This window comes from Antechinus flavipes, chromosome 1 (assembly GCF_016432865.1).
Source record: "Antechinus flavipes isolate AdamAnt ecotype Samford, QLD, Australia chromosome 1, AdamAnt_v2, whole genome shotgun sequence".
Classification (NCBI taxonomy): domain Eukaryota; kingdom Metazoa; phylum Chordata; class Mammalia; order Dasyuromorphia; family Dasyuridae; genus Antechinus; species Antechinus flavipes.
The window spans coordinates 25,645,906-25,660,260 of NC_067398.1; the positions used below are offsets into that span (position 1 = coordinate 25,645,906).

The 14,355-nt window shown below is 36.4% G+C and overlaps 1 protein-coding gene across 14 annotated transcripts in view; it reads right to left on the minus strand.

Annotated features, from left to right (window-relative positions):
- Positions 1-14,355, minus strand: part of MAGI1 (membrane associated guanylate kinase, WW and PDZ domain containing 1) — a 702,436-nt gene that overhangs the window by 278,358 nt on the left and 409,723 nt on the right. The gene's annotated exons all lie outside the window — the stretch shown is intronic.

Consider the following 14,355-nt stretch of genomic DNA (forward strand, 5'->3'; position numbering starts at 1 on the left):
TGAGGAGAGAATATGGTAAAACTTCACTTTACAATAATTAACAGGTGATAAGGATACTGTGAAAAGTTTCACATTCCTTCATAAATTGCTGTGGAAACTGCTCTATAATTTGCAACAAATCTTGATGGAAAATGTCAGCTAAAATTATAAAGCAATTAAATAAATTAAGTCAGCTGCCAAATGGAGATATTAGTATCCAGTACCCATCCAAAGAGCAAACTGTACTATGTGATGTATTATCTTACAAAACTTAAAATTTTAAAGCTAATTTTTTTCAAGAGCCTAAAACAAACATATGTAAGCAATGTCCAACAAGGCAACGGATATTTGTTAACAACTTAACATATGCAATGTACTATGGGATGTACTAGAGATACAAAAATAAAAAATTGCCCTCTATATTCTATTGAGGAGAGTCAGCTATCAAATATCTGTACACAAATAACAACTATTCAATGAGTAGGAAAGGTCAGAAACCTATTAAAGATTAGGCTTTGTAAGCTGGGAAGATGAGGGAAAACTTCATCAAAAAATATAGTAGAAGGCAGCCAGGTGAGTGAGAGCTCAGAGGACTCAGGACAATCGGAGTTCAAATCCAGCCTCAAACATGTACTAGTGGTAGAACCCTAGGCAAGATAGTTAAGCTCTATCTTCTTTAGTTTATTAATCTGTAAAATGCAGATAATAATAACACCTTCTTCGCAGTGTTGTTGTGAGGATAAAATGAGATATTTATATAGCTCCTTATAAAACGTGCTATATAAATGCTAGATATTATTGTTATTGATTACAATTACTGTGAATTGGTGAGGTCTTGAAGAAATCAGCTACTTTTTTAAACATGATTTTGAACTGTTTTTCACAATGAACCAACCCAAAACCAATTCTTTTATTTTCTTATTGATTTTTTCTTCTTTTTCTCTTGACATTCTCAATTGTTTGTTATTAGTACACTCTCCCAATGATAACATGCACAAAGGCTGAGTTTAGTACCACTGAGTCCAGCCCAGCAGAGCATTGGGCTCCTCTCCAATTTCTGCCCCCTTCCCCTCCACACACGAGGAGCTCAACAATCTATCAGTGGAGCTAACAACATTGAATTAAAAAAAAAGAAGAAGAAAAATTGGGGAGTGACTGGTGCTGGAACTATACAAAGAATATGCTATCTTGAGCATGTCTATTATTGGCTAAATCACCAATTATTAATCTCTGCCAGCTATGTTCTTACTCGATCTAGCACATTGTCAGGATTTGGCAAATGTGGACTAATTACTGTGTTTATTTATTTTTAAGGGAGTTTTTTTTCCAACAACAACAAAAAGAGAAACATTTACAGAGAAAGAGCATCTGATGCCAGTCTCAGTTCAAAAAGGAGTTAGAAAGAAAAGAGCATTTTCAGGAAACAGGTAGGAAGGGCCATAACATATAGAACTCAAGAGTGATTTCCAGTGGGATTTGGTGGAAAGAAATAAAAAATAAATAAATGAGAGGACTTGAGTAGAGAGAAGGCTTTGTCTCTAACGAGCTTGCGGGTCTTTGGGAAATCATCTCACCTCTGAAATTTCCCAGGGGAGTGGAGAGGGAACAAGAAATTTATCAAGCTGAGACCTGGAAAGACCTTAGCTTAAAAAGACCAAGGTCTCCCATTATGTCTGGGGTCATCACTAATCATTCTGACCTATGTTTTGCTACAGGAGTCAGATGCTGTTGACCCTGGCAGTTCTACCCTACTTCAATCCATTTCATTTGCAAATCTCCCAAGACATCACCTCTCTGATGGCATTGGCCCTCTTTGAGAAGGAAGGGCAAACAACAACTGGAGTGGTTTGCCATGTTCTTCTCCAGCTCTTTTTACAGATAAAAAAACAGGGTGAAGTGACTTGCCTAAGACCACACAGCAAGTGTCTAAAGCCAGATTTGTACTTAAGATAATGAGTTTTCCTGATGCTAGACCCCATACTCTAGTGATTTAATCTTTATATCAGGGGTCCTCAAACTTTTAAAATAGGGGGCCAGTTCACTGTCCCTCAGACTGTTGAAGGGACTATAGTCAAAACAAAAACTTTGTTTTGTGGGCCTTTGAATAAAGAAACTTCATAGCCCTGGGTGAGGGGGGATAATCGTCCTCAGCTGCTACATCTGGCCTGCCGGCATAGTTTGAGGACCCCTACGCATGTGTCATTCTCCAATAGAAACCTGAGGGTCATATACTGGCTTAGAAAACCAGAAATTAACATTACCTCTGCTAGGTGCTATATAGATCTGACCTTGAGCAAGCATCATATATGCCAGCAAAGTACAAAGTACAAAGTTCTTTTAGTCCCTGATTTGCAGAAAAAAATCAGGTACAGTCTCTTTGACTAGTCTGAGACCCAGGTTGGTGCTATCAGAGATTTGGACGCTGGAAATCCGGATGATGCTCTGGCCTATGATGTGACCCATAAAATAGATCAAAATACAAGCATCCTACATCTTACATGGCCCCTTACTACTTCTGCAGCAATGGTGATGGCGGGGGGGCATCATCAATAAAGGCAGAAGATTTTAAGAATCATAAAGTTCAAGGTCATCAGTAATAATTAATTTACTATTGATTCTCTTAATTTTCAATTTTGTTTATAACCAGCTAATAGAGAAGAATTAAATCTGATCCACATTGGAACTCAGAGCATAAATGAGACCAGGAGAAATAATAAGGCTATAGCTAAATGGAAGAAGTTCATAGGCTCTCCTAAGTAGAGTTGTTCTAATCAGGTAGCAAAGGTAATAAGGAATAGTTTTCATTTTTTGGACATTTGATAACAAACAGATCACCATGAAAGTCACTGGAGTTTTCAGGTCACTACTTCTTACATTTTATGAAGAATTTGACAATATCCATGAAATTCTGTGATATTTGGTGACTTCGATAAGAAGGTAGACAGATACAAGATGGCTAAAAAATGTCAAAAAAATATGGTTTGAGTTTTTTTTTAAATAAATGAGGCTTGTAGAGGCTCAAAATCTACTTTTTTTTTCAAGGAGAGAATGGAAAACCTGAAGACTAGACAACACTGTTAAGGATGAAATTGGCTGTATTTTAAATAGACAGAAAACAACTGGTTCCCATTGCGGGAGTAATTTTGGCCCCAGTCATCTATGTGCAGTAGGATCATCGATTGGCTAAAGGTCAAAATCAATACTAAATTAGAAAAAGAAATTAAGATGCGAACACAACACTGTGAGCAATTATAACAGTTTGAACCCAGCTTGTTTGACAATAAACTATCGACTTTAAAAAAGAGCAGAAATGGACAATAGTAAAAATATCAACTCTGACAAGAACCAGTTCTTAGAGAAATTTTGCTAATGAAAGAGTCATGAAAAAGAGGATGAGCAATGAGCAAAGTGTACTTCAATCAGAAAGCATGACCTCTTGAAAAACAGATTCTTATGTTAGAAAGGGCAATGATAGTTTACACAACTATCTGCAAAAAAAAAAAAAAGTATATAGAAAGAAAATAGACAAAGAAAAGAAAGAAAATAGGAATTTATGAATAGTATCATCTTGCAAAAAAAATTGGACAATAGGTTTTCAAAAAGCTTAGGGATAAGCTCAGATAAGCCAGATCATGAAACTAGAAGGATGATAGAGAAGAAATGGAACATATCTGTTGGGACTTTTATGACAACTTTTCCTTATAAACAATATGAACAGAACTATCGTTCAGAATCTACAACCTCAGTATATACTATGTAAAGAAATGCCTAGGATATTTAAGAAAAGGGAATCAGGTAGATTTGATAGAATTGGAAAAAAATACATGCATGCATACATACATGCGCATACACATGTTATGGTTTCATACATCCAAATTTTTGTGGCCCTATGGACTATAGCATGCTAATATTGTCCACAGAGTTTACTTGACAAAGGTGCTGGAGAAGTTAGAACTCAGGTCTTCCTAATTTCAGGCCCAATACTTCATCCATTGAGTCACCTACCTGTTGTATATGTGTGTATCTGTATGTATGTGTAAAAAATACATATGTATATACATGTGTATATATATATATATATATATATATATATGTGTGTGTGTGTGTGTGTGTGTGTGTGTGTGTGTGTGTATGAGTATGTATATATGTGTATATATATATAAAATCAGTGAAATGATCATAAATAATCAGGAAGTTATTTTCAAAATGGTTCAAAAAAGGATAGAGTCTAAAATACCAAAAAAAACTCCAATAATTCTCCCCTTTTCCTTTAAATTCCAGAAGATATCAGCAAATACTGACCCATGTGACTCTCTTCTATTCTCTATAAAATATTTTGAAGGATGATGTTTAAACACAACCAAGGTATCCTAGATGAAAATATGACAGGAAAACAGGCAGATTATTTTTTAGACAGGGAGACAATATCTTCAGAGGCAAATGGATGACTGAAAGTGACATCCAATGTAAGATTGTTAAAAAAAAAAAAAACTCACCGTTCATTCAATAAAAAAGAATTTAACTTGGTAAAGCAAAATGTAGCTCTAAAGTCTTTCCTCAAGAGAGGTGCCTCCCTCATGTAAGGTTCTATGACAGAGACAACCATGGAGGATATAACTTGGTTCGATGACCTATAGAGTGACATAAAAAAGGGAACCATATATATGCTCAACAGATGGATCCGCAAGTGTCATGGAGGCTTTCCTGAACACTGGTGAACACTCCAGAACCTACTTAATGAGATCCACAGTCACCCAAAAGAAATCAGCCTACTGATCAACATGGGAAAACAATTCCTGACATTTAAATTGATCTCTGTCACACACACACACACACACATATGGACGACACTATATCATGAAGCTGAATGGTCAGTAAAGTGGGATTAGTCCATAAATAGGTATAATGGGGACAGATACTGTAGAGGGCAATGAGCTGGAACCATTATTTTAGGAAAGACCTTAGGAAAGTCTACTTGGGGCTAAGTGCCATGCTAGATATTAGAAGAAAAAGTGGAACAGTTCCTACCCTCAGGCACCTTATATTCTACTGGTTTTATAAATGATCATAAGATTCTAAACAACTTTTCTAACCTCCCCTGACTTTCAATTTCATCTATGAAAAGAGATTTCTGGAGTCTTTTACAGCTAGGTTTATAGTTCTATATTCATAAATAAATAAATACATTCTATTTACAACTTAAACCAAAAGGGTTTGGAAGAGTGAGGAATAAGGGGGTAAACAGTAATAACAGAAGGGTTTGAGAAAGATATTTCAAAGGATGTGATGTTTGAACTGCCTCTCATACTTCTAAGAGGTAAGGAGGATGTGAGAGCCAGGAAACACTTGGTAGGAGTGACTTGGGAAGAGATCACAAGCTGTTGGCTGAGGACAAAGCTAGGGATTCCCAAATGAATAATCTTCCCCTTGAATTTCTCTAAATAATTATAAATAATGGAAATGTTGAAAGAATAGACATCTTCCCAAGATCATCTCTACCACCTCTTCTCCAAGGATCGTAATGCCATTTCTGGGCATTTCTGGCACCAACTTGAAAGGAATACTATTTTAAAAGTCACTTATTTTTTTAAAAAAATGCAGTAATACATTTTATGTAGTTGTAAAAGTGACTCACTGTATTGATTACATCAATATACTAAGGACCTATAATTTTTATTGGTGTGAGAACTCCTTTCACTAAGACTGACTGCATTCCAATTATGACTTAGAAAATAAGTCTTACTGTTGGTAGAGCCCAAAAGGAGGTTAATGATTTGTTTTATTGTTGTTGTCCAGTTGTTTCAATCATGTCCAACTGTTCTTGACCCTATTGAAGGTTTTCTTGGCAGAGATACTGGAGTGGTTTGAGATTTCCTTCTTCAGACCATTTTACAGCTGAGGAAACTGAGGCAAGTAGGGTGAAGTGACTTCTCAGAGTGATACAGCTAGTAAGTTAATTAATAATTAACTAATAAGACTCAGAATACTAGATTTGACCTCAGGAAAATGAGTCTTCTTGACTCCAGGATATGGAGATCTGTGAACTATGGTGCCTCCTAGCTGCCCAAACTGTAAACTTAGTTCTTCCTGACTGTAGACCCAGCTTCTATCCATTAAAGCCTAGAAGGGGCAGTGTATTACAATAGGTTGACATTGGGCTTGTACACCTGTGCAGCATTAGATAAGTTATTTCCCTTCCCCATAAGCCTCAGTTTCTTTGTCAATAAAGTGAAAGGAACTACACCAAATGACTGCTAAGGTCTCTTCCTGCTCTAAATCTAAGTGCTATATGACATACAGATTATTTTTGTTTTTGTTTTTGGCTCAGATTGATTATGACTTGCCTAAACTCACATAGCTTCCGAGTCAGAGGAAAGATTCAAACCCAGATATTCTTGATACTCATTGTAGCATTCTACTCAGCGTGTCAAATTGTCCCTTGCAATGTTTTGTACTGTTTGCTAATATTGTAAAATATATTCTAATTAATATTTTCATTCTTCCCTAAAAAAGAAAAAAAGAAACCTTCTTTTGCTCTAGCCATCTTCTCAACTCTACATCTTAGTCCTCCCCATCACCAACGTCCTTATTCTATAATCCAAATGAGTAACGTTGTTACCCTATGTGTGTTTGTGCATGTATCATTGTGTCCATTACACATCTATTGTATCATATATCCACAAGGTAACTAACTGACTGAGAACTATCAATCTATTCCATCTCATCAGCTTAGCTCCCAGAACCTCTTCTGGGTTAAGTACATCTCTTTACAAATAAAAGTTATTGCAAAAAAGCAAAAAAAAAAAAATGTCTCCAGGTCCAGGCTCCTAAGGAGATTCAATGCTTTAGATAATTCTCTGGGCCCCTCAGAATCCCATAAATGAGCCTAGAAAAGATAAGGAAAATGAGAGACGGTTCTCTCCAAAAGCCACTGTGAAAGGAAGCCACACTGATGGATACATTATGTGAGTGACAAAACACTCAGAAAAAAAAAAGTCATTCTTTGCAAGGGATGCTGCAATGTGAGTTTATGGGCTGGAGATTATGACCAAGCCATTGATTTCTTTGTGTCAGCATTGTTCCCCGAAGAGTCAAACAGGGCTGTCCTCACTCACAGACAAAATAAATGATTGCTACGTGATAGGATCTGAAAGGCACAAGAAAAAGTCACCTTCACTGATACTGTTGAAATAATGGAGAGAATTCTGAATTTTCACAATTAGGAAGACTTGGATTCAAATGCTCCCTCAGATACTTATTGGATGTGTGACCATGGGTAAAAATAATTTCAATGTGCCTCAATTTTCTATCTGTAAAATAGGAAAAATAATAGGACTTATTGTGAAGATCAAGTTAAAATATATAAAGTACTTGATGAATCTTATAGAACTCTATGTTAGTGATTACTCATTATTTTATTTAAAACTGACCTAGTGTTTGTAATAAACCCACAAGGTGTCTAACAATAATACTCCAGTTTAGGAATTTAGATTCCCATATAGGTGTCTTGTCACGGCAGACAGAGATCTTGGGTTTTAAAAGGTTATGTCAACAGGCAAAAGACTGGCCATGACATAGTTAAGAGAGAACTGAGTTTGAATCTCTGGCCTTAAAGAGCTATGTGACCATGGGCAAGTGAGTCTCACTGGTTTAGTTTAATCCTCCTCAACCCCTTAGGATGGTAGATAGAATTGCAAGGGAGATGAGGATGCTTATGTTTTGTCCTGGGGAAATTAGATTTAAACTTAATGTTGGAGCAATGTTTTGAGGAGTGGGATTCCTTGTGTCATTTCTGGTCATCTAAAAAGGTAGCGGAGGACTGGACACAGAGGTACTACCTTATGGGATTATAGGCATCAATACAAGTTCTTGTGAACCAAAGCATTTCCCCTATGATGTCACCCTAAACTCGCCTGTACATTCCCAGACCTTTTCTTCCTTTTCCTTCCCTGTCTATTGTACCTCCTGGATGAGTCAGCTCATTTTTAACAAATTCCTATTCTAATTCTTTCATGCTCTCTAGCTTTTCAATCTTGGTGCAATGGATAGAACACCAGCTCTGGATCAGGAGGACTCAAGTTCAAATCCAGCTTCAGATATTTAACATGTACTAGCTGTGTGACTCTGGGAAAATCACTTAACCCCAATTGCTTAAGCAAAAAAAGAAAGAAAAGGAAAAAAAAGAAAGGTAGATTCTTCTGACAGATGATGCATCTTTTACGCCACTCTCCAGGAATGATTACTCAGTGTCTCCTGCCCCTGGTACACTAGGCCAGGAAGAATAGTTAGCATCCTGCTTACTCTACAACGTCAGACCTTTGGAGCATCTTGTGCTTTGAGGATAACTCCACTAGTCTGCATCACTCTGTCTACTTCCTTTTGTCAGTAACACACTGGCCAATCTTAAGATTGTTTATCCTCTATTCCCAAAACATTTAGAACCTGCCTCACAAGCTCTTATTCCAGTTCAATTCTTGCCATGATGTAGAGGGCCACAGATAGTGGGGGAACTCTGGGTAAGGTATAAGACTCTTCAGCCCAGAGGAAACCTGCTAACAATATTGTATCATCATCATCCTCTCACATGAAGAGATCCATTCTACAGGTCAGAGTTAGACCTCCAGCAACTACTGGCAAGTAGCTCCCATAACACAACACCATGATGTTTGGGAACTGCAATCTTTACAGTGTTAACTATTCTGAATTGAAACCTAGGATTTAACCAAAATCTTTGACCTAGAGATTCAAAAACTAGGCATTTGCTCAAAGAAAGTTCCCCAAAACACCAAAATATTTATAGCAATATTTTTTCTGTCTCTCTCTGTGTTTGTCTTTGTCTCTCTCTGTCTTTCTGTCTCTATTTTGTCTCTGTCTCTCTATGTGTCTGTCTCTGTTTCTATCTCTCTCTCTCAAGAGGAGAGAGAGATATTTGAAAATAAGAACAAAAGACATCAATCAAAAAAATCAGGTACTGTCCTGCAATGGTAGAGGAAGAGAGATACCTCACCAAGGCGTTCCATAAACTAATGACATCCCAAGTCCAGGCCCTATTTCTAATTCTTTGAACACTTCGGTCTCATAAAAATGGTTTATTAACCTCAAATGTCAGAACTCCATCACTGCCATGTCTTTGACTGTCTTCCTTCTTATATTTACTCTCAATGTTCTAGGAATGCTGCTAAGGATTTTATACATATTATCTTATTCAATCAAATATCAGAATTGCCATGTCTTTCTTCTCTCCTTCTGCCTTATCCTTCTAAAATTTATTATTTATCTTCTCACTATATGCTCTAAGAAGTCTCATGTTCTTCTCTTCCAAAATACTCCATCAGACTTACACTGTGTAAAGTAAGAGTACTTTTACCTCCATGATGTTTAGGGCCTGATCTTTATCTGATAACATAAGTGAAATATTCTGGATTTTGATGAACACACACAGACACACAGACACACAGACACACAGACACACACACACACACACACACACACACACACACCCTAGGATGAAAACTCTTCTTCCAAAGTCAACTCATCACCTTTGTCTCTTTATAAATAGGCTTTCATTTCTCAGTGCTTTATAATGAGTAGATGGTTGCAATAGTGGGAAATCTCTCTAGAACATTTCTATTAGAGCTTAGCTGAAGTGGAAATACTGGAACTACTTAGACAGTGAGAGCTAAGAACACCAGGCATTTCTATCACGGGCCTCCTATTCACATGCAAGACAGAAAACAATACTATATTGTCAGCTAAATTTCATCAAATCTCAAATGTCAACTTCAATTTTTTCATGCTTATAAAGACAAGAGAATAATTTTTGCTTATTATTTGAAATACAAATTATTTTTTACCAATATAATACCACTAAAATAATCTGTTAATGGATTCATTTGACTTGTACGATGTAAATTTTATGACCATTATGGTTATAAAAGTTAACATTTACATAACACTTTAACATTTGCAAAGTACTTTACATATACTAGTATTTGGTCCTCACAACCACTCTGGGAGATGGTTATTGTATTATTGTTGTTGTTATTGTTGTGCTATTATTGTCCCAACTATTCAAAGTGTAAGTTCCATAAGAGCAAAAATGGCTTCCTTTTTTTTGTTTGTTTGTTTTTTTTTTGTTTGTTTGTTTTTGTTTTGTTTTGTTTTTTGCTTTGTTTTGTTTTTTGGAACTCCAGGGCCCAGCACATTGTTACCACATAGTGTTTTCATAAATGTTTGTGGAATTGGGTTGAATTATGAAACCCCCATTATCATTGTAAAACTTAATCAAGAAACCATTTAAACTGACTTCCAATCCAATATATAACCTTTATCAGTCTACCTGTCCTTCATCTAATGAGAGATTTCAAAAGCAAAAAGAGCACCCGGGAGACAGCTAAGCCCAGAAAAGTGAGAAGGAAGGTAAAGTCCTTGAGGATCACTTCAGTATTCTAAGTCTCCAGCCAAGTTGGATGAGTTGTTCCTCGTTTTGACAGCAGTTGTATAATAAATGACAAGGCATGTCAGATAGTACATTTATCTTCACAAGGAAGAAGGGCATCCCCAAGCAAGAATTTCAGGTGTTGTCACTTCAGATAGGACAAGGCTATCATCGCATGAGTTACAGAGACATTGAAACCTTATGCAATGACAAGGGCAATCATTGCATGAGACACTAAGATAGCTAAACTGCAATTAGAGGGGGCTATAGATGGACAGACCATCTCAAAACTAGTAGATACTCGGTTCTTTGTCCTTGACTTGGATTGTTTTTTCCTAGATGACAAATTAAGTACAATCCTTCTTAGGGACCTAAGGCCCTTTTCCTGGGTCATTCCCTTTGAAGTCAAACACTTAAGATGCAGTTCTTCCCCCCACCCTCCAAAGGATTAGAACCTTACAGCAAACACAATTCAAATTTAAATACTTAGCCAAATAGCTACCATGACTACCATATCCTTCAAATGAGTAAGCTATTATTATAGGAACTAAGATCCAGAGAAAAGGAATAAGAGAAAGAAACAGGATCTTTTGCAAGTGGGTGGGTTTTTAGAGCAGTTAAGCCCTTTGAGAATTGAACTGAACTCCAATACAATCAAACTACTCAGACAATGATGAAGAATGAGAAAATCAGCAAGATATAAGATCTGTATTTGTGTATTTAATTCATTTATCTGAAAGGATCATCTAAAAGTACAGCATAATAAAAAAAAAGAAACTTACATACTAGAAAAAGATGGATTATACAATACAAAGTGGTATTAATCAATGAGTATCTTGAGAACCTATTAGTACATAAAATTAAGTACCTACAAATTGAGGATGGGAGAAATAATTGATTTCTTAATTTTTGTGTCTTTGTGAGCTAATATTAAGACCATGAGTGGCAACTACACAAAGTGAAAGATTAGCAATCAGAAGCTTAGATTTCCATTTTCCATCATTTTTAGCAAAAAAATTGTCCCACTGATTGCTTTCTTGTTTCTCAATTGAAATTTTCTTTTCTTAGTCAGTGGTAAGTAGATTGGAGGCCATCTAACTATTTTTCTAATATGTCAATATTAAATACTGCATGACACCTGTGTTTCTGCAGCATGGGACAATTCTTGCCTCTTCTTCCAGTGACAAGTGAACCCTCTGTGTCTTGCTAACCAGTTTTCATCAGCTGTTTTGAGCTGTTCTGAGAAGATTCACCAGGTTGGTTTTGAAACACAGCCAGCAAATTGGTTTGTTAAGGGACAGGTCAATTCTCTCGAGAGCCTCCATAACTGTGTATCACAACATCTAAAGGATTTGCAAGGCAGCCTTTGATGACACAGGTGTTGCAGACTGGGAATGAGATAAACTGGAGGCAGAAGGAAGAGGGGAGAGGTCAGACAACACAACAGCCTCTCAGTCAGAGAGGTCAGAGAAAAGCAACTGCCTGTCAGTCTCCTTGTATCATCCTCTCACAAGGGGAGATCATTCTGCAGGTCTTGGTTGGACCTCCAGCAACCACTGTCAGGTGGCTCCCGTGTATTCCACCAGCTCTCCCATGTATTCCAACATTGGTTGACAATTATTTTTTTTAAGTTTTTTACCATATTCCAGCCACTCTGGTAGATAATAGGAATAAAAAAGCAAGCACAGCCCCCTGTCTTTGAGAGACTTATGTTCTAATAGGAAAGCTTATATGTGAAAAATAAAATACATTGAAGATAAACATTAAATAGACTGAAGGAAAGCTCAGAGGGAAGGCACTAGCAATTGAACCAATTGGGAAAAGCTGCCTGTAGAAGAGAAAATTTGAGCTGAGTCTTGAACGAAGCCAGGAATTGGAGGTAAGGAAGACACTATCCCAGGCATACATGATAGTCACATTTGAAGTTTTTCCAGGTTGGTCACACTTGATAAAGCTCAATATTAGCTCAATATTGAGCTAAATCTTCAACTGGCATAACTGTCCAGAGCCAAGGTCTGGGAAGACTACTATGAACTGAAGCAAAGAAAAATGATCAATAGCAGAATTCTTACTCTAACAATACCATGGTTTAAAAACAACAATGAAATAATTAAAACTAAAACAACAAAAACAATTCTCATCAAGGCAATGACCCACCAAGATTCCCAAGGACTACTGCTGAAATCTGTGATCCTCTGCGTGACAGAGAAGAGATGGATTCAATATGCATAAAGAAACATATACTATAAGACAGTCAACAAAAGAATTCATTTAGTGCAACTAAGCACAGTTTCTATGTTTTGTTTTGCTTTTATCTTTTTCAATGTGTATGGGAGAAAGAAAATAAATACATAGTAATTTTTTTAATGGAATTTAATTTAAAGAGAGAGTGAGCCCAGGATTCCTTTCAAACCATGATGGAAAACTGGAATAAAACTTTAGAAAAGGTTCATGTCATTTAGTAATAAGCAAGGTTTCATCTTTGACAAGAGGGTAAAGATGATGAAATATTCAGTGAAAGGAGACTTGTAAGACACCTGAATCCAGATAACTTGACCACATAATCTTGGTCAAGCTTCTTCTTTCCATACTTTTCTCCTTCCTAAAATAAGATTGATAACGAGGACCCTGTTTTTTTCCCAGTGGTTTACCAAGAGATACCCTTGAGATGATAAGTTTGAATGTGCTTTCAAAGTGATAAAGCATTATAGAAAAAGCAAAGCATTGTTTGAATACTCATATATTAACAAGAATTATGACTCAGGGATTGTGGCTGGGGAGGAAGCAATGTGGTACAGCAGAATTTGGGTTCCTGGGTTGAGTTTGAATTACAGCTTTGCCAGTAATTATCTCTGGGATTTGAGCAAGGTATACATCGGCCTCTGTTTTCTCAACTGTAAAATGAGTGAATTGGATTAGATGACCTCTACGTTCAATCAATCAATATTTATTAAACTCCTACTATGTGTCAATGTCCAAAGTATGAAATCATCCCCATTTATAATGAGCTTACATTCTATCTTCCAAATTTAAATCAATGATACTATGATGCATTTCCTAATTTCTAAAAATAAAAAAAAACTACCTAATGCAAGAATTCATGAGTTCAGATATGAAAAGATTATTTAGGGGATATAAGATGTTTGGGTAGATAATTATATTTATTATCAATTTAAAATAATCAAAAAAGAAGTAATATTAGTGAGGGGAAATGTGTCAACAGGGGAGAGAGAAAAGTAAGGAGATAGGAGGCAGGAAAGGAAAGGAAGGAAGGAGATTAGAATGCACTTGGACATTTTAAAAGATAGCAGAAAGAATGTCTAGTGAGCAAAACCAAATGAATGATTTTTTGAGATGAAACCCTTCTATTATTGAGTAAGAAAAAAAAAATCAGTGATAATGATTCAGTCAAAGATAAGCTGATCTCTGCAAAAACCAGAAACTCTGAATCAATTTCCAATCAATGAGGTTACAAAATTTTCTGTATATCCTTGGAGTCGCATATCTCCTTCACCCCTGATAGTAGGGAGGCAGAGGCTGGTGGATTGTTTGAACTCAGGGGGTCTGACCTGCAGTAATGATAAACCTCATTCTTGTCTCCACTAAGTCTAGCACTAGTTTGGTGAGCTCCTGGGAGCTGGGTGCCACCAGGTTTCCTAGGGAAGGGCAAACATGTCCATGTTAGAAACAGTAGATCAAAGTTTTCATGGTAATCAGCAATAAGATCAGGCCTTAAGTGGCCACTGTAGAATAAGACAGAGAGCTCTAGTCTCAAAAATAAACAAACAAACAAACAAAAAAAAACAGAAAAAATTATACTGAGAATAGAAGCATTAATTGACATGAAACAGAATCAAGAGTCGTATTTCTTTGTTCTAAGAAACATTTGACAACTTTGTTATATTAATAACTGTATTTGACATCATGTACCAAGTTTT